The sequence below is a fragment of the Staurois parvus genome, unplaced genomic scaffold, assembly GCF_062004578.1.
Source record: "Staurois parvus isolate SC_StPar_1 unplaced genomic scaffold, SC_StPar_1.0 ptg000619l, whole genome shotgun sequence".
Classification (NCBI taxonomy): Eukaryota; Metazoa; Chordata; class Amphibia; order Anura; family Ranidae; genus Staurois; species Staurois parvus.
Window position 1 is genome coordinate 70,332 of NW_028318415.1, and position 22,350 is coordinate 92,681.

The 22,350-nt window shown below is 39.6% G+C and overlaps 1 long non-coding RNA gene across 2 annotated transcripts in view; it reads right to left on the minus strand.

Moving 5' to 3' along the window:
* Positions 1 to 529: 529 nt before the first annotated feature.
* Positions 530 to 22,350, minus strand: part of LOC149449408 (uncharacterized) — a 543,558-nt gene continuing 521,737 nt past the window's right edge. For both annotated transcript variants that reach the window (XR_016315401.1, XR_016315400.1), the window contains exon 6: positions 530 to 4,147. This is a non-coding gene — a long non-coding RNA (uncharacterized LOC149449408). The remainder of the gene's footprint in view (positions 4,148 to 22,350) is intronic.

Below are 22,350 nucleotides of genomic sequence, written 5' to 3' on the forward strand. Positions count from 1 at the left end.
AGCTCACTACAGCAAACAAGGAGCCCAATAGATTTGGATATTTTTAATACTTAATAAACAGTAATAACAAGCGCTTTCAATGGTATATTTAACAGACCTAAAGAGGGCACACAAGACAAATTCATTGTTAGGTTATACACCTTAAACTTTCTTGGCAGTTATTGGACTACCCATCCCCAGTGTCACTCTTAGGGCAATGCCAAGGGCTCTTTTATGGACTCTTGGCAAGACTGTAGTATATAGTTGCTTAAAGAGCACTTTTATGGGCCATAAAGATTTTATTTCTTATAAAAGTGATAATGGACTCCTAATAGCACCCTAACAACTTCCTTGTCATGCCTATCATTAATAAAAATTCTGAACCATGGTAAACATTTTAAAAATGGATACCTAGCATTATGGCTGTTTTCATGTACTAAGTAGATAAACTGAATCCTCACAGATGGATTAACACATTTAGGCTCCCCACACATAACAATTTGATTGTACAATCTACAATAGGTTTACTGGCAATGATATAATGAGAAGACCTAGTCAAATAATTTATTCCATAATTATCCATTCAGGTAGTCTCTTTCAGTACATACTGTAGCTGCTGGTAGATCTGAAAAGGTTTGTAAATCAGGTTGTAACGTGTGCTTTAGACTGCATTGATTTATATATTTTGCATGCAAACCATGCAACACAATTATTAAATATGCATTTGTAGTTATATCTGTACACTGTATCTTTTGGGGGAATAAAGGCCCTTTCAACAGTACATGCTCATGAGGATATATGTCAGGATCAGAATATTGTTTTTTTAATTCAACTCCTTCGAACAGCTCATAGGCTTCAATGTGCAGTATTTGAGAATAATGAGTTAATTATTATCTTGGTATTTTTGAGTGACAAAGACAATCATGTCTGCATTGTCTGACTCACCAAAGCACACAGGCAGTGTTTTGTTTTCTGTCCTCTTGACTATGTGACTGTCAATCAATGCTGACATGAAAACTAGACTGGGAAAATTCACAGACATAAAATCATATCTTTGTACTTACTGTAAAATTTTATTCTTGAAGTTCATTAAGGGACACAGAAATGTAGTATTTCTTAGACATCTGGCCTATACTGCTGGCTCTAGATGGTTGAGGCACTGGCAAACAAAAATGTTAAGCCAATCCATGTCTTCTGCCAGATTTGTAAGAAAGAAGTATATAAGAGCAAACATATAGTGGGCAGGACCAATGTCCTTTAATCGACTTCAAGAAAAAGATTTTACAGTAAGTATAAACATTTTATTTATTTTATTATCTATTGAAGACACAGTAATGCATAGATATTTGGGATGTCCAAAAGCAGTTGAACTGAGGGAAGGTCAACAACCACCAAAGGATCCAACAGATGTAGAGAACATAATACTATGTATGCAAGGAATCAGTAACTGAGCAAAGGACAAACCAAAAATGGAATTGCCATGACCAAGAGGAGGGCACTGAGGATCGACCTAGTGCTCCAGACCAGGACAGGTAAATAAAATTAACAGAGAAGAATGAAAGAAAACACAAAAGGAAAAAAACCAAACAGCTATACTCACCTAGATGGCTGCAGCACCGATCCCAGTTTCAATTGTCCCCCACAGTCCCTACACTGAGTACTGAGCGATCAAACAATGATCAGGGAAGGCTACAGCAGGTTGGACGCCACGCCGCCGGCGCCACGAGGGGCCCCGGCGGCCATCTTTGTTTACACCTGGGTCAGTAATATTTTTATATGAGTTGCTTCTGTTATCCTGTGCCTATATACTTAATAAAGTACCTCAAGGATATCACACTATGTGGCCTTCTCTGTTTATTTGAGCTCTGGTGAAAACCAGCCAGATCCACAGAGTAGCCGCATCTATCCGAGTGCCAGGCAGCAGGAGCCACATGACCAGATCTGACCAGACCTAATGTGATGACATCAGTGGTCCAGTGATTTTGATATACAAATGCGCATAAAGATTGCGTATCTGGTGAGTGCGCAATCTTTACATCTTTATCACCTGGTTGTTCCAATCATTGGACATCTGAAGATCATCTTGGATCTTAAGAGCACCCCTTCTTTGGACTCTTTTTATTATTTTTACACCTGAGTGTCACTTTATAGCCACCATTAAGTGGCTTTATCTCATTTGCACTAAGTCACTATTTACTATTTGTATTTTATGAGTATCTGTCATTTTATATAGCGCTGCACCCCCCTTATTTGAAACAATGATGATCGATCAGTTCTTGGTCTTCAGTGAGCAGAAAGCCAGTGACTGTCAGTCACTGGTGTAATGAATATGCACAATAGGGACATGGAACTTGTACACGATAGCCATTTTTGTTTTTCATGAGCAATGACCTTCCTCCCCTCTCTCCTCCTGAAAACTGTGGAATTTGTAGCTGTAAGTTTTAACAAACTTCAAAAAGCCTCTTCTCTTAACTAAAACACAAATAGATGCAGCGTCCAAACCTAGCCAGAGCTGTAAACAGCGAATTAGTCTTGGCAGGATGTCTGTTTCCACGAACTATGAAAAACACTTTCCTCTGCCCTATCGTAAAGCAAAAATAACTCCATGAATGCAGAGTGTGCCATAAAACATCTATTCCACAACATAACAATTCCACATACAATTCATAGACTTCAACAGGAACAGGACACATTAATATTAGGTATATATTTGAATGGGGAATATCATACCAAACAACTGAAGGTCATACATGACTATGTTAGCACATAGGAAAGGGGAGAAAGCAGTCTTCTCCCACCTGGGTGACAAGGTACGCTGTGTTTGGTATCCCGGGTTCAAAATATAATTCTGAATATTAATCTGCCAGTTGCTAGAATACCACCTGCACATACTAGAAGTTGTTACTATTAGTATGAAACTGTAGTTGGGACTTGGTCATAAACTTGGTGACCTCTGAGCACTCATCCCCTAAACTGGATTATTGGTCATTTGGTCTCTGTCCACAACCCCTTGATATCACAGAAAAGGGACAGACAGGATCTTGTAAGTTGAGCTCTCGTTTAACATTAACCAAGGAACATCTTAACAGACTTGAGAGCCATGGCAATGTTTTTGCTTGGATAATTGGACTCTGCTAAAACAAGTATCCTTCATTTTCACCTCCTTTTATTTCTCTGTTCCGTTATTGTTCTCTTTATGTAAGATCCTTTTCTGTAAATATTTGATTTTTTTAACCATTTGACATTTTCATTAATAAACCCTATTTTGAAAAGTGTTAAAACTATCGCTAAGGCTTTTAATGCAAACTAAAGAATACCTGTCTCTTGAGGAGTGCTACTGTATATAATAATCCTCTGAATATACCTGTCTGTGGTGACAGTGTGTGTGTTACACACGTTTATTGTTCAAATTTGTTCTTGCTAACATTGTGAAGTGTTGATAGTCCCAAAACTATCTGGCGGCAGTTTGGAGTTTGAAGGGCTAATTGCATAATTAACCTAACCCAGTTACAATTGCTCTCAAGCTGCTGGCACCTAGATTGTGGGAAATCTCTCTGCAGGGTGCAGCTGAGGGTGGCATTTTTACGGAAGTGCGGTGTGAGATTGGACGGTCCTTTGTCATAAATTGGTGAGAAGGGCAGGGTCGGGCACATATAATGAAAGGAGCATAGTTGATATAATGAAAGTGCAAAGTCGATGACCTAGTATACGATGGATGTTGGTGCCTTTCTGTCTCTTGGGTACTATTGCAAATAATTCTAGTTGTGAACAGGCCCTGAAAGTCTAATATATACTGTCTGCCACTTCTATGATCCCCTCTGCAGACAAGTGCAAGTAAAATAATTATAATTTACATTTTAATAAATTACAGGAAACACTAGAAAACATAGATTCAGAAATATATATAAAGCTAAAAGATCATTACCTGTACCTGCTTTGTGTCTTTGGGCACGCAGTCTGGAACAAAAACAATAATCCACAAAATGATGGTCCTGCAGAAAGCACTGATGCCTGTCTCTAATAATATCCAGTTTTTGTGTACTCCAGATACCAACACAGCCAATATTCTTCATGTAATTCTGTCCAGTTGTTCCCTCACCCAATCCTTTTCTAATGGCATACTGCACACCTTCTGGTAATTGATCTGCAACCTCCAGTTTAGGTCTTGCTGCAAGAACAAAAAGAAGAACAGAACATCAGATGACATCTATCATATGACACCAATTCCACAAATTGAGTATTGCTGCTGTTTTTTAGTGTCCAAGAATAGTAACCCCCCAAAATCACTAATTAATGTACCTTTTTTAGCAGTAAACATTTTTAATTGAGGGATAGGATAATTTCCAAGCATTACAGACATACCAAGGTGGTGCAACATATAATAATAATAATAATAATGAAATGATCATGATATTTATGACACAGTAAGGCACAATTTCTGGAAGTAGAGGTCACGAGGGAAGGATTAGTGGTGGCCAGTCCATAGTACAGAGTCCTAGATTTGATGTTGGAAGGTGAACACAAGGTAAGACTAAAAGGTCTAAGAGGTTTAAAGGTGTGGTATTTCTAGACCATCACAGACCCAGCCCCTGTTGATCATGTCATTTGGACCAAGGTTCATTAGAAATCGTTCTTGTGAAAAAGTATGAAGTCAGTGTAAAATGTTGTATTATTTTTTGCTTTGTCAATTTTGGTTAAGTATCAATAAAAGATTTCCACATTTCAAAAAAACAGTTGTGTCTGTGATTTCTACCACAAGTCTGTTTCCAGTCCTTTTCTGAAAATAAACATTTCTTTTCTTGGTAAGTGTTTCGGTGTGGGAGGGCTCAGAATAAATCCATTTATTTAAGACTGCTTTTCTTAGCTGCTAGGGACATACTGTAACTGATAAAAGCTTTTAGAGCATTTAGTGATTTCCCTGTAAGTCTAAGATACCTAGTACTGCCTGTTCTGATAGCTAGACATAGTTTACCAAATAGTCTGTACACAATATTTTATCCCCAAAAGAATAATCTGCATATTTGATTCATAACTATACCAACTGTATGATATTTATGGTATATACAGTATATGTATATAGTGTGTTCGTGTGTGTGTAAACAAAAACAAAAAGTACACCCCATGGAACTTGTTGCCTTTTTCACTGTATTTGAACAAGCAAACTTCTTTATTCAAACAATGATATTCACTCAAACAGTGCCTAGAAATAAAGGTGAGATACTTGAACAGATTGTTCATAAATTAGACCAGGTGTATTCATTCTCATAATTTAAATGAACAAAAATGCAGATGTAAAAAGTAAGGATACTCCTTCAGTTCCATCACTTCAAATTTATACATTTGGATTAAGACTCCGGGTTATTTAGCAAAGATTAGAACCTTCTTAGGGAGTATACAGGTACAGCCTGTCTTATTTATGCAAATTCAGCCCTAGAGCTGACTGATACTAATGTTGGCCATGCACATATAGATTTAACTTCAAGAATTCTTGTTTTAAGAACATTTGTTCAATTTTCTAATCGTTAGTGGGGTCAAATTGATGTTCGTTTTCCAACGCAGTGATGGGAAAATTTGAAGGAGCAAGAAGGAAAATATTTCTTGATCAAACGAATTTTCAGACAGTGTATTTGGGTATCATTCAGAATTAAATTCATTTTAAAATCAAATAACAGAAGAAACTCTCCAGCGCTCCAGGGATCAAATGCCACAGAAAAGCCAAGGGAACCAGGACCAAATTTGCCTATGGATAGCCTTTCGGAGATGCCGCCCTCCTCAGACAGGGTAATCAACAACTGAAAAAAGAGAAAACAGGAGGTGCACACCCCTAGTGCATTATCCAAGGTTTATTATAGTATAAAAAGGGATGAAAAAATACTCACAAACATAGCACAAATGTACAGCTTAGTAGAACGGTGGAGATGGCCAGCAGATCAGCTCTGAGGAAAGGGACTCGTCCCCAAAATGCGTCAGCTGGCTGACCACACTGACAGTTGGACACCCCGCCATTGTTATGGCCATCTCCACCGTTCTACTAAACTGTACATTTATGCTATGTTTGTGAGTATTTTTTCATCCCTTTTTATACTATAATAAACCTTGGATAATACACTAGGGGTGTGCGCCTCCTGTTTGCTCTTTATTTCAAAATCAAATGTTAAAGGCAAAAGACAATTTTCGAATGACATTTGTCCATTCATCGTATGTAAATTTCATGCAACTTTTTGTATGAATATTCTCGGACGAAAATCTAAACGTGTATGACCAGCTTAAGATAGTCACCAAGAACCCCAAAAATGAATTGCAAGACCTGCAGGTCACTTACTGTGTTGGAAAACAGTGTTCATGTATTTTGTGCAACAACTACATCAGTATTCAATAGAGATATATTCTTTGATCAGTAGATGGCAGTGTTTATAAGTTTGTAGCTGCATCAATTGTATTGTATTGTGTATTGTTTCCTTGTTGCAGGGGAGCAGAAATGCACATGTGAACTGTGTACTGTCTGTTCTGTAAGACTACAGTATATAAAGAATTTCTAACATACTGTCTACAGTTAATATTAAACCACAAGTACTATATCTACAATCAAAAAAGATTGTTCCAATTCTACCTGCTTAGGAAGTGTGCCAGGAAAAAACCAGTGCTGTCTAAAAAGAACTTTGGAGCAAACTATAGTTTGCCTTCAATATTTGGGCAAAGACTAGGCATTCTTCATACAGTCATGGCTAAAAATATTGGCACCCCTGCATTTCTGACAGATAATGTACCACTTCTCCCAGAATACAACGCTATCTGAATGAAAAGGGACACTATGTTAGGAGAACCAGAAGGACCCCACTGCTGACACAGAAACATAAAAAAACCATATTGGAGTTTGCCAAAATTTACCCAAGGAAACCAAAACCCTTTTGGAAGAATGTGCTGAGACGAACAAAATTACAGCTTTTTGGTAAAGCCCATTATTCTACAGTTTTCAGAAAAAGAAATGAGGCCTTTAAAGAAAATAATACAGTCTCTACAGTCAAACATAGTGGAGGTTCAATGATGTTTTGGGGTTGCTTTGCAGCTTCAGGCACTAGATGTTTTGACTGTGTGCATGGCACTATGAAATCTGAGGTGCAATGTAGGGTCCAGTGCCAGTCTCCATCAGTGGCCATGGGTCTTACAGCAAAACAATGACCCAACGCACACATAAAAAAGTACCCAGAAATGGCTTAAGACAAAGCGCTAGAGATTACTGAACTGGCCAGCAATGAGTCCAGATCTCAATCCCATAGAGCTCTTGCGGAGAGATCTCAGAACAGCAGTTTGGAAAAGGAACCCTTCCAATCTGAGAGACCTGGAGCAGGTTTTGAAAGAAGAGTGGTCCAAAATTCCAGTAGAGAGGTGTAAGAAACTCATTGATGGTTACAGGAAGCGATTGATTTCAGTTACTTTTTTCAAGGCGTGTGTTACAAAATATCAAATTGAGGGTGCCAATAGTTTTTTCCAGTCAATTTTTGGGGTTTTGCATGGAATGTGTTAGATTTGGCTTTTTGTTCCTCCACTTTTTTGTGTCATACCACTACAAACAAAATAAATAAACATGAAGAAATTCTAAACATTTGTAATTGCAACACTTTTTTGGGTGAAGTGGTGCATTATCTGACAGAAATGCACGGGTGCCAATATTTTTGGCCATGACTGTATATATGTGCTACATACAACAGCATTATATGCCTACTATTAAGTGTAAATAATGGGGTTAAAGTAGTTCTAAAGCCTTAAGGTTTGTCCTCTTATTATTTCACCTATTCTAAACGTTGAGCTTAAAATATGCCGCCAATTGTCCTAACGTGCATAGACACATAGAATGATATTGAGTTGCTTCTACAGGCAAAACACAAAACTCCTGTAGAAACAGCAATTTTTAAGCCAGTGTGCATGGGGCCTTATTAGTAGATAAATTACAGACTTGCTCCTATAGCTATTTTTTTTTAGATTTACAGTGACTCATGACTTCTAGGACCTTTGTTTGTACTGTAAATGTTATTGGAAGCACTGCAATAAATTTATTTCCTCAGGTCTTCTCTTAAATCAGGTAACATCATTAAATCTATCTCAGCTGAAATGAGTTGCTAACTCATGGCACTCCTCTATTAAACATTTTATTATCAACTAGCAAGCAAAGGATAGGAAACAGAGATACAGACAGGCAATTTGAGGGGGGTTACTAAAAGTGGAGCACTAAGAAGCTGGCACAGTTGTGCATGATAGTCAATCATCTTCTAACTTCAGCTTGTTCAGTGAAGCTTTGACAATACAACCTGGAAGCTGATTGGTTTCTATACAGAGCTGCACCAGATTTTCTACACACCCCAGTTTTCTTTTCAGGATTTTACCAACCTCAACTCCTAACCTAATGATGAGTCAGCTTCAGGTGCACATGATGCAGTTTATCTGGGGCAACAGAAAACCCCATATTTATATGCAGGTTACAGTATGTACCAAACCAGATCGCAGGGAGGCCTGGGAGTTCCTTGCTCCTTCAGATACTGTCACACAGCCCAACTTGTCCAACTAACCAAACGTCATGCCAGCCAGGAAACTCCCCTTTGGGATGACCTTGAGGCTCATAATTGCACCCTCTTGTCCATCCAAAATCTCTTGTGGCTCCTTCCCCACAATAAGAAGCACATGTTGAACCCAATCACGTGACACTCACTATGACTACGGGACAGTCAGAAAAATTCAGAGGGACTTCTTTCCCCTGATCTCCCGCATCATTCAATCATCTGTAACCCCTCTTTTCTCCCTGGCTGGTCTCCCGCATCATTCAATCATCTGTAACCCCTCTTTTCTCCCTGGCTTTGAGTCTTCTGGAACCTGTTTGCCACTGGTTCACCTCAAGATGTAAAATATTAAAATGTTAAAGCGAGCGCTAAAAGTGTAAAAGCAGCTGAAAACACTAAAAAGTAAAAACAAAAGTCTTCAAATAAATCTATAAAAGATGACATGCTTTCATTCTCTATTAACCCCGAAAGGCTTTGAAACTTTTGTGGACCTAAAATCTTCATGATGCCTCCCACAATCCAAGCTATTTATGTATCTACAAGTTAAACACTATGTCCTTTCCACAGCGAATCTCGATGGTATCACCATTTGAATCTAAATGCAAGAATGACCCTCATTCCGTGGGTCTGATCTCCCTCCTATACAATCACTTAACTGCCAAATGAACACCTCACCCCTATATTATGTAACGAAATGAGAACGGGATCTGCAATATCACTTAGAACAACCCCAATGGGACCAGATCTGGGCCACCACAAAATCATGCTCTAGAAATGCAGCAGCGGTGGACACTAAGTACAAAGTACTGCTTAGACGGTAAATTGTTCCAAGTAGACTGGCACATGCTTCATCTGTACCTGCACATTGTTTTCGGGGTTGCCCTGAACCTTGTTCCACATTTGGTGGTCTTGCCCGATAGCAAATGTACCAAATCCTTCACACCCTCCTTCGCCCAGCCTCTGCATTGGACCCCCAAGGCTCTTTTAATCACAAACCTAGAGGACTCTGTAAATCCCAGTTCCTCCTTATGACTCATATTCTCTGCTAAACAAATCTTGGCACTTGTATAGACCCTGGCTATCACCACATATTACAATTTTGGAGGTTAAATCCAAAGTGCTCTGGATACTAGTTAGTAAAAAACAGCCTAACTACAAAACGCAATGCCTAAATTCTGACAAATCTGGGATCCCTGGATTTTTCCAAAGGGATTTTGACCGCAGGCTACTAGATTTATGGAAATACATTTTATACAGCCACGCTACTGACAACAAATGTACCCCCACTCCCCAACTGACTCCCCCTGACCCCCTATGAGCCTTACCCCCTCTTTTACTTCTCTGTTTTTCTTGCTTCTTTTATTTACCTAAACTCCCTTGTCTCTTTATCTCTCATTTGATTCTCCACACTGCAAACATCACACATTCACATGTCTATGTTTTTGTACCATGCCACTTTGATACCATCTTCTGTGGTTGAACCTGATGATCCTTTCACAAACTTGTGCTTTTCCTCACCATGGATGTACCTTACTAGACCCCAGCTCCCTCCTAATGGATTTGACTGACAGCAGCAGGAGCCAATGGCTCCCACTGCCTGAGAAAAGCCTCTAAGAATAGGGATAAGGGAGAGAGCCGCTACAGATGGGCACAGCGCTGGATCGAGTGAGGCAAGTATTTAGGGAAGTGAGGGGCGATACTATTACTGGGACATTTTTTACCTTAATGCAGGGAATGTATTAAGGTATTAAATGTCAAGCTTTTAGAGCCACTTTAAGTGCAAGAATTTGGAACACTAAAAGTTGACAGAATTCCAGGCCATTCCACATGCCTGACATGGTTTAAGGATCATTGTTTATTTGGTAGCCATTATAACGATGTGTGATATTCAAGCACCCTTTGGGGTTGATGTAGCTAAAGGTAAATATACTGTGCACTGCAAGTGCAGTTGCTCCAGAGCTTAGTAAATGAGGTAAAGGTTCACTTTGCAAAGAATACCCAATCACATGCAAGGAATATTTAAAAAATATGCATTTTTGCTTGCACATGGTTGGATGATAGAAATCAGCAGAGCTTCTGCTCATTTACTAAGCTCTGGAGCAATTGCACTTGCAGTGCACAGTATATTTGCCTTTAGTAAATCAAAGGTGCCAGTAACAGTTTTGTTAACTCTGCCGATGGCTGATTAGGGTTACTATGAAAGTGCTGTGTACATTGTATCCAAATTAATGTGGTTCTAAAGTTAAAAAGGTTACATCAATCCATCACTGTGCCCGTCTGCAGTTCTTCTTTCCCCTCTCTCTGCTCACCCATGCTTGGCTGACAGCAGCGGAAGCTATCAGCTCCTGCCAATAAAATTCTGTGAAGAAGCGGAGCTGAGCTGCACTGTGTGTATCTATGGATGCGCACAGCCCAGCTTGAAAGAGCTTGCGTTTGTGCAACCATAGAAAACGGATTACATGGAGAAGAGGCAGAACAGAGGGCACCAGCGGGGGACCCCAGAAGAAGAGGTTTGGGTCTGCTCTGTGCAATATCCTTACATATTTTTATTTGAGTGAAAACTGACTTTACAACCACTTTAAATGTGTCACTATTTGAAATATGACTGTCTCTAGCCTCTACAGGAAACAGATAATTACATTATTACAAAGAAAATGTTTTTGTCTCAGTTTATATATACTAAGCTAAGGAAACAGGTGAAATGGAGAACATGGATGATAGATAAACAGATAGCTGGATAGATTCTAAAGAGAAAGTGTGGAGCTCAGAGTAAAAACTGACAAAGTGACAGCTGCTGTGGTCTAAACACAGATCCCTATGTATCTCAATGTAACAAATAAAAAAATCAACACTGATACTTTTGCCACAAGATATACAGTGTATCCACAGTATACTTAATAGTATCAATTCATTGAATCTGGAGAAATAAAAGCAATTTGTTTTTTTATAGATCAGCGCAGTATGTTCTTAAAGTGTCACTAAACCCACATCACAAAAACTATATATAAATTCTGTATTACAAGCTGTTCATACTCAGTCACTACGGGATTCGTTTTCTGTATTCTGCAAAAAATCTGGTTGATCCTGCTGTTCTCTATCTACCTCTTTTGATTGTAACCCCTATGTAGTTGGGGAATTTGCAGAGCAGTGTTGGCAGCTACTGCACATGTTTTGTTTTCTGTGAGTTTCTATGCTGAGCATTTCCTCCCTATCATGTTTGAGCAGCCCATGTGACTCTAATGTCACACATGTGGGTGTATACACAGCATAAAATGACAGCCCACTCCCTCCCTCATTCTCCATGCCCACTAACCAGCTAAACATAATGGGGGTGGAATATTACATCTTGATTGATGGAGGTTTTACCTCTCTGTTATTCCAAGACACAGGCTGGAGGAGCCTGTGACTGGCAGAAATCTGCCCACACCATGTTATTGTCAGGAATAATAAAGATTTGATTTCAAATATATATTTGTATGACAATTTAAAACAGTTTATTGATATGAATTATTTATTTTTACTCTGTATTGCATAGGCTGGGTTCTTTTTTTTGAACATAGGACCAGTAGCAGACCAATAGCAGATGACTAGAAACTCCTCCTGCTTATGTTTCCCTGCAGACAGGCTGGAAAAGATCTAGGTCATGTGACAGCTGTATATTGATTAGGAAAAAGGTACTTAGATTTTTTTTAAATCACAATAAGTACAGTGCCATCATCCCCATACAGTGTGTGTTTAGTATCACTTTAAACTTGTTCCTGGTCATACCCTGGCAGATAAGATAGATCAGTAATCAAACAAAGAGCTTAAAGGGCCTTTACAATCCTCTGTTGTATAGTGCAGGTATTGCATTGCTCACCATGGTGGTATCTTGCTGGATCTGTAGGTAGTTAGGATGCTTCTCACTCATAGCCAGTGAATTCAGGGTCAAAGACAAAGTCTACTTATGCATCTGTACATGATAGCCTCTATATCATAGCTGTCAGACAGAAAGCATTCTCCTTCATCAGGTTATAGGAAAGCAGTTTCTCTCTAAATGCACTGACTGACAGCTATAGGGGGAGGCTTTTACATACAGATGCATGTGCGGACTTTTTCTGTGATCTGTGAACTTACTGATGACATGTGTGTCCTAACTACCTACTGATCCAGCAGAATACTGCCAAGATGGTGGAGGAACTGATACCAGTGTTATACAGTAGTGATGGGCTGTATGTTTTAGTGGATCATAAGTTCGACTTGAACACACAAACTGTATGGGCATTCAGCCCGCAGCGCCCCACAATGCACTTGCATTGCATTGTGATTGACCAATCACAGGGCATGATGATGTCACAAGGGACAGGAGTGATCCCGCCCCCTTGTGACATCATCACTCTCTTTAAGTACTGTCATTGTGGCGCAGCTGTCAGACAGCGGAAGCCAGCGTCGGAGCGGTTTTTCTTTTTCTTTTTTGGATCAGCGGTGGCGGCGGGCATCGTGATTAATGTTGGATCTACTTCAGGGGATTTTTTTTTTCAATAAAGGACTTTTCTTAAACTGTCTCCTGTCTTTTTTTGCACTACTATTTTTTGTGACTGGGTAGCAGTACTATGTACCGCATACTGATTCACATAGGGTGGGCAGGATCTGGAGGCCCTCTTGTTAAAGGGGGCTTCAGGATTCCGATAAGCTCCATGCCTGCAGACCCCTACAACCACCAGCCAGGGTTGTACGGAAGAGGCCCTTGTCCCCATCAACATGGGGACAAGGTGCTTTGGGGGGATCCCCCCTGCCCCAAAGCACCCTCCATGTTGAGAACATGTGGCCTGGTATGGTTCAGGAGGGGGGTGTCCCCCCCTTTCCTGGCCTGCTGGGCTGCATGCTTAGATAAGGGTCTGGTATGGATTTTGGGGGGGGCCCCCATGCCGTTTTTAAAAAATATTTTAGCGTGGGGGTTTTACCTCAAAATCCATACCAGACCCAAAAGGCTTGGTATGGATGGGAGGGGGACCCCATGCTGTTCTTTTAAAAAAAAATGTACTTGTCGAGCAATGCCAACAATTCTTTTGACATTCAGCTGTCAGCAGGGAACCCCATTGACAGCTGAAACATGAATAAATGTTTCACTACTAAAATACTGCATGACTTAATAATATAACTCATGCAGTATTTTAGTAACTGAGCAGTATCCTACCACATACTCAGATGCGGTAAGATACTGCTCAGTAAATTGTCCCTGTTCAAAGTTTGCGGTCAAACTTTCGGTAGGTTCCAATTTTCAACCGCAAACCGAACAGGGAGGTGTTCAGCCCATCACTATTATACAACAGATGACTGAAAAGACTTTTTAATCTAGATCAATTTATATACAAATATCACTTTAGGTCTTATAAATAAGAATTTTACAGCCCATGCATGGAGCATTATTAAAAGATCCAATTAAAAGGATTTTACAATTAGAATTTACAAAAATGTAATTTGTGAAACAAAGATTTTTCAAATGCAGGCAATTGAAACTTTCTATCTGACAGGACTTGGTCATCTTTGCACTTCTATAAAGATGGCCCATTCTGACCAATATTAGCCTTTTTTACAACAGCATCTTCCATTCTGGCCATTTGATATTTTTGTGGATAATTGTTGCAAAGGTCAGGGATCTCTTATTAATTGATGGAATATAGGCACAGAAAGTTAAAAACTACCTTTTACCTGTTTTTTTGAAGATCAGTTTGTGTAGAGGCACCTTAACATATCACAGGAGATAATATAAAGCAATGAGCACTGTAGCAATCTATAATGAGTAAAAAATTAAGAAAGGTCATTGTATTGCTGCACATGCCATATTCTGGTGAGCTAAGTGTGTTTAAACATAACCAGAGGGGTCTGGACTGTATTTGATTCAGAGGTACATAACTAAAAGGTCGAATTAAAAACATCTGTCAACCAAAAATGGACCTTCCCATTTCAAACTATTGCTGTGTTACTTAATTTCTTCTCTGTGTCATTTAAGGACAAGGTACTTTCCATTATTACACAACCATGTTTTCAACAAGCTATCTACCTCTTTACTTGCTGGTTTAGTTTTATTTAGAACACTCATATGATAATGTTCAGCAGAAGCACAATAAGTTGTTCTGTTAAAAAGCTGGGTACCAAATTATTTCTACATGCATTACTTGTGATTTTGTGTTTATATTTAGCAGAATGGCCTCAAACCATTACAAAATGAGAAAATACTGTTTTGTCAAGGGGGCAACATTGTTCAGGGTCCACAATCAGAAGCTTTCAATAACCCACAAGAAGATGAGTCAGATAAAATCGCTTTTATTTCAGGTGAAATTAAATTATATGAAAACACTTGCACATGTACTGCTGACAGGCGATGCTAGGAAGTACTCTATTTATAGGGGATATTATGATCATGTGTACAATATACACTCACCAGCCACTCTATTAGGTGCACCTTGCTAATACCGGGTTGGACCCCCTTTTGCCTTCAGACCTGCCTTAATTCTTTGTGGCATAGATTCAACAAGGTGTTGGAAACATTCTTCAGAGATTTTGGTCCATATTCACATGAGTTACTGTTGCCTTTCTATCATCTCGAACCAGTCTGCCCATTCTCCTCTGACCTCTGACACCAACAAGGCATTTTTGTCCACACAACTGCTGCTCACTGGATATTTTCTCTTTTTCGGACCATTCTCTGTAAACCTAGCTATGGTTATGCGTGAAAATCCCAGTAGATCAGCAGTTTTAGAAAAACTCAGACCAGCCTGTCTGGCACCAACAATCATGCCATGTTCAAAGTCACTTAAATCCCCTTTCTTCCCCATTCTGATGCTCGGTTTGAACATCAGCAAGTCAACTTCACCAAGTCTTGATGCCTAAATGCATTGAGTTGCTGCATGTGATTGGCTGATTACCAATTTGTGTTACCAAGCAATTGAACAGGTGTACCTAATAAATGTAAATGCACCTGTTTTTTCACAGGATCTTAAAGGTAACATTTTGTGATTGAAATACAGGAGCTGCCATTACTAAGCTGTTTTTGAAGTGAATGTACATGCCAATGCAGTGCAAAAAAAAAAAAACAGGTTACTTTTCAAGTTACCTTATAATTCAACCTTTGAATGGTGTTTGAAGTCTTTCTAAACCACCATCCAGATTAAATCATTGCGCCTATGTATATAAAAGTGATATTAAATTTAGATGGGTGCTGCTATTGTATATCCACTATATAAATAACCACATTTTGTGATAAATAAATAAATCAATAAATAAAAAACACAAATAATAGTGCAAACCCTTACACCACAATAATAATTAATTAATAAATAAATAAATTGAATTATTCCACCACCGTGCATGTGCACAAATAATATGTCATTATTAAAATGAATAAATAAACCCTCTTAAAGTCCATTCACAAAAGTCCATATATATTCCAATATGATCCTCAGTAAATTAAGTTATGATATCTTCCTTCACCAATGTGACATCCAGTGATTTAACACCCCATCAGAATACTCACTCACCAGATACTGGTGAAAAACCAGCATATCTGTATATAACCAGCACTCCACCACTGAGTTCCAGCTTATGGATATCCGTAATAATCCACAGTAACCATGTAGATAAAAAAGACATTCGCCATAGTGCAAATAACGTTTTAAAATGTATTACAATAAATTCCCCCCTTAAAACCGCACTCACAATGAATGGTAATAAAAAAAGCGTTTGTTAAACAAGAGCACAGAGCTCTCAATTCAGCGTCTCACCAGCCTGCCTGCAACCAAGATGGCATTGTTGCGATCACGTGGTCTGGAGCCAAGAATTGGTGTGCGTGGTACAGCAGGAGTATGAAATGTTGGGTTTAAATACTCTTTAAAGCAGAGTTCCAGCTGAAAAAAAAGTCAGAAGCTACAAAAACTGTAGCTGCTGACTTTTAAAGTACAGCCACTTACCTGTTCCTCGGTCCAGTGATGTCCTCACCAGCGCTGGTTTCTCCGTCTTCTCTCCCTGGCGCCGACATCTTTAGTGTGGGCACCCGACTGTGACAGCTTGCGGCTTCACAGCCGGGTGCCCACTGTGCATGCACGAGAAGTTGTGTGCTTTGTGCATGGCCCTGTAGTCTTCTGCGACCTTTCACGTGCCCCAGAAGACTACGGGGATGGAGAGAGGAGGACAACTTACGCTTCCGATCGCCTAGGCGTTCGCAGCTGAAGTGGAAGCGGGTACCTGTTAAATTCCTGCTCCCCAAAGGTGCCAATCCTTAATGGGGAGCGGGGGAAAAAACATTAAAGCGGAACTTCCCCTTTTGGGTGGAGCTCCGCTTTAAGTAAGCTCCAAGTCATTCCCAGTAGAAGCTTACATAAAGCTGACGACTTTCTCCCCACCACCCTGGAACAATGCTGACAAATGAGAGAAGGGAAGTGAGTCACATGATCCCCATACTTAACGCAGAATTAAACTCCCAATCAACATTAACTATTTTTAGTCCTTATGTTGCTAGCATTAATAAATAGGAAGGTATATTTTAAAAACATTTTTCAGTTGCTTCCTGGTTTCTGGCCTAGGCCAAAATTATGTCATACATCCCCAGAATCTTCATGGGCATTTTTTTTCTTTCATCTGAAGGAGGGGATAAGGGGCTTTCTCACCTAAGCAAACCCTTTTGCCTGAGCTAAGGGGAGATGGATTCCAGGAAGAAAAAGCTATATGAATCATCTGTCCTTACTCAAGATGACTGCTGCTAGAAATAATAGCGGGGTGTTTTTCAAAGTGATTTCTCCAAGTATGGAGACATGGATGGAGTGGTCAGTTTGCTTTGAATAGTTTCCGTTTATGCTGCTCAGCAACAGTTTAGTTCTAATTGTAGTGTCAATAATATACAGCGCTCTCAGTTACCCTTTGTTCAAAGTACTGAATTGATATACATGCAAAGGAAAAGATGGTGCATTAAATCAAATTAATATAAATGTAAATAATAAAGTGATGTTGTTGAACCAAATATGTGAAATATGTGTCAACACAATTAAAACGTGGTGAATAAGCACTCAGTGATACCCCTTTCAACACTAAAGTTCCTCCCACCGATTTATGTGAATAAATAATCAGTCATTTACAAATAACCCAATGCTGTACAACATTTGTGCCATTGTAAATGCTGCTCCAACACTAAAACAAATATTCAAGCACTCTAGAACACCTCCCAACTTTTAAACCATGAATATAAAGTCCATGTATCCAATGTGAAAGTCCATGTACTTCTCTGCAGACGCTCCAAACAAAGCTGTGCAATCTATGTACTTCCTCTGAGTGCTCATTCACTTATCACTTTATTTCTAGCAATTATATTGATTTGATTTAAAGCACCACCTTGTTGTTTCCATTTACAGTATATTGATTTAGAACTTTGAACAAAGGGGTAACTTAGAGGGCTACACATTATTAACACAAATAATTGTTTATTATCTAGGAAGACATTACTGTGTTCAGCGGCTCTAGATATAAGGGGTTGACCATAAGTGCAGGTGATTGTTCCCTTACAGTTTAGTTCCACTTTAAAAGTGAGTGAAGGGAAGGTGAGTACGTGAGGTTAAAACCCCTGTCAGACTTTTTTTCACCTGTGTCACAATGGCAATATTTCCCTACATGTTCTGTTGTGCAGGCACAACAGAACCTGAGCAGAAATCAGTCCACAATGGGGTAAATCCCCTCTTAGACAATTTTCACTGGAACATGTGCCCCCCCCCCCCCATCCTCCCTCTATTGCTGTTTTGGTCACAACTCACAATTTTGGATTTTTCCTCCCTTTCAGACCCAAGGATAGTGGCCCCAAGGACAAATGTAGAGTGTAAATCTCCTTAGTGGGGACATAGACAGGAAAAGTAATCTGAGAGGGAGTCTAACCCCTCACCAAAAACGCTGTGTCTAAGATATACTATAAAGCAAAGCTGTGCCCAGACCACAGAAAAATCAATTATTCCACCCAGCATTTTGCACCCAATTAGGCTTCTTTAGGTGCTTGAGTTTTATGCAGAGGTGGAGGGCCCATCATCTCCCCTGTGTGTTTCATTGTTACCTCCTGACATTTTACTGTTATAAGATTCTTGTTCACACCATCAGATCTATGAATTCTGGTTCCTTCTCTTTAGTTTTCCCTATGCTCATAGTTTTTCCTAATAGATGTATGTGCTGCAGAGTCTAAAAAAAACAGTTTTCTTGGTAATTCTTCTGTCTACAATTGTAGGCCAACGCATCTTCTATTGCTTATTGAAGACCTCTAAAAGATCCTACAGTGCTTTGTTGAACTACATACAGGGCTGGATTAACATTACTGCAGCCTGTAGGCACAAAACCTTGGCTGCCCAAAGCAAGACACCTCTGCCTGGATCACCTTTTTTAAATTGAACATTTTCTTGTTACCAATCCTAACATAAGCTCTGCTAACTACCATTATTCAATCATGTGCAAACAAAATAATAGTTTTTTTTTATTTGCCTTTATGTGGTTGAGTTTTCTTTGCAAAGTGAAATTTCACTACATTCACTAAGTTTTGGGGGAAAATCCTTTACAATGTTCAACTTATCTTGCAAAGTGAACAGCTTGTTTGCTTTTAATAAATCAATGTAGTAGCCTAGATTGTAAGCTCCGAGGAGCAGGGCCCTCCTATCCCTCTTGTATTGAACTGTGTTGCTGCTGTATTGTCTCCCATTATATTGTAAAGTGCTGAGCAAACTGTTGGCGCTATATAAATCCTGTATAATAATAATATAATAATAATGTGCAAATACGCTTGCATGTAGTGACTTTTTTTCTACTGATGATAGGAAAGAAAAGATGACTAGGCTAATGACTAGGCCAAACAGCTAAATGACTAGGCTACTAACTAGTGATGGAGATGCTACCTCTTGGTCTCTGGTGCCTATGGACATGTGCTTACTGTATCTAATGGTAAATCCACCCCAATCTAATGAAAGGTATACCTTTCCACAGATTTTAGTCAATAAACAATTTTTGTTGGGAAATGCAGGGTTCCCATTGTAATCTAAAGTTTTTTTTAGAGAATAACAACAAGGCAAAGAGTACACTAACAGTGTAGTAATGACATTAATCAAAATAAAAGTAAGGATAAAGTACACACACATAACGAAAGTGCCAATACTGCTGAAGTTTAAGAAAGGGGATCTGTTCCCTGAGACATGTCCCCTTGACTACCACAGTATTGATCTGGAAGTGGGAGGAACCCTGCCTTTTCTTGTCCCTTGGACACTGAACTCTGCATCAGTGGGTTTCCTGAAACAATCCCAGCATCTCAAACACCTTTCAGTTCCAACTCAATGGGGAACAACTCTGGCCCACAAATAAGCGATCTTGACACTTTCAGTTTGTTAGCGTATTTTATCTTTACAAACTGAGCAATGCAATCTGGGGAGAAGGGCCTTAGTAAGAGAGGTGGCCAAGAACCCAAAGGTCACTCTGACTGAGCTCCAGAGAACCTGTGCGGAGATGGGACAAAGTTCCAGAAGGATCACAATCACTGCAGCCCTCCACAGATCTGGTCTTTATGGCAGAGTGGCTAGACAGAAGCCTCTCCTCAGTGCAAAACAAAAGAAAGCCTGTTTGGAGTTTGCAAGAAAGCACCTGAAGGACTCTCAGACTGTGGGGAACAAGATTCTCTGGTCTGATGAAACCAAGATTGAACTGCCTGGCCTCAGTTGAAAAAAATTATGTCTGGAGGAAGCCAGGCACCGCTCATCACCTGCCCAATAACATCCCAACAGTGAAGCATAGTGATGGCAGCATCACACTGTGGGGGTGTTTTTCAGCAACAGGGACTGGGAGACTGGTCAGGGTTGAGGGTAAGCTGAATGAAGCAAAGCACAATGAAAACCTGTTCCACAAGGCTCAGGACCTCAGACTGGTTCGCCTTCCTCAGTCTGGTTCACCTTCCAACATGACAATGACCCTAAGCACACAGTCAAGATAACACAGGAGTGACTTAAGGACAACTCTGTGAATGTCTTAGAGTGGCCCTGTCAGAGCCCTGACTTGGACCCTACTGAACATCTCTGGAAAGACTTGAATATGGCTGTCCACCAACAGTCCCCATCGAACCAGACTGAGCATGAGAGGATTTGCAAAGAACAATAACAGAAAATGCAGCAATCCAAGTGTACAAAGCTTTTCACGTCATACCCAGGTATGCGTAATTGCTGCCAAAGACGCCACAACAAAGGACTGAGTAAAGGGTCAGAATATTTAAATACATGTGATATTTCATATGTTTCTTTTTAATACATTCACAGACATTTCTAAAATTCTGTTTTCACTTTGTCATTATGGGGTACTGAGTGTAGATTAATGAGATAAAAAATTAATTCCTACAACTGCCGTATACCGATCCGTGACTAACCACAACATACAAGGCCATCCACAACATCGCCCCCAGCTACATCACCAACCTAACTTGCAGATATTGCTCAAATCATTCTCTCCTCCCAAGAACTCCTGCTGTCTAGCTCCCTTGTTACCTCCTCCCATGCTCGCCTCCAGGACTTCAGAGCCTCTCCCATCTTCTGGAACTCCCTGCCCCAGTATGTCCAGTCACCTCCTACCCTGTCTGCCTTTAGGCAATTCTTGACAACTCATTTATTCAGGGAAGCTTACCCCACCTCCATCTAAGAACTGTACTTGAGTCACCTCCATCAGATCATTCCCTGCAGCTATTACCTTTTGTACCACCCACCCCCCTCCAGATTGTAAGCTCGATAAGCAGGGCCCTCCTATTCCTTCTGTATTGAACTGTATTGTAATTGTAATGTTTCCCTTTATATTGTAAAAGTGCTGCGTAAACTGTTGGAGCTATATAAATCCTGTATAATAATAATAATATCAGGCTGCAACATAACAAAATTGAAAAAAGTGAAGGGGGTCTGAATACTTTGTGAATGCATTGTAAATAAAAAGTCAGGGATAAAATTAAACCAAATACATACATACAATAGAGTAAGTTGACAGCGTACAACTAAATACCTAAACAAATGCACAGTCCAGTTCCCAATATTACTACAGAATTTAATCTACAATATTTAAAAACTGTGGTAATAATGGACTATATTGAGTTTGCCAAAAAGTTTTGGCTACTCATAATTTTTTTGCTGTCTATGTATCTAATGGGGAAATTTTAAAGATAAAAAGTGATGGGAAATACCTCCACACACAAGGATACAGGCAAACAGAAATGCACATTCTTAGAGTGGTAAAGGGTTAGAATTTCTGAATATGATTTATTTGCTCCCTGTGGCTTTCAGTCCTGGTTACAACTTTATCCCTTATTACTTAAATGGCCATTACAGGGATAATAAACAAAAATCTCCCCAATCACAAACAGAAACAAAAACCCAAAATAAATTTTTAGGCTGAACTCAATGGTACCTTCCCATCTCTTGAAAGACAGGAACAATCCCTATATAAGAGTTCAGGCACATGTAACTGAATAAAGTGGTGCAGCAGGAAGGAGGAAAACAATGTGAATGGACAGGGTACCTGAAGTGGGTAAGTATGGAGCTTTGGGGGTGAGTTAGAAAAGCTATGTCTCTTTTTGCGGGGCAAGTAACTTTTTGTTTCCTCTTTTTAATTAAACTAGTCCTTAAGGTGTTAGGCCAGGACAACAAAGACATATCCATAGAGCTGCAATGATTTATTTTCAACTTTCTCTGTTTTACCTCCAAAGGTGCTTATGTCTGTGTGTGTGTTTTTTTTGTTCTTTTTTCTTATACTGTTGGTTCAGCAGTGACTCAGCTTGTCTGCTCGTGGTGTTGTTTACAAT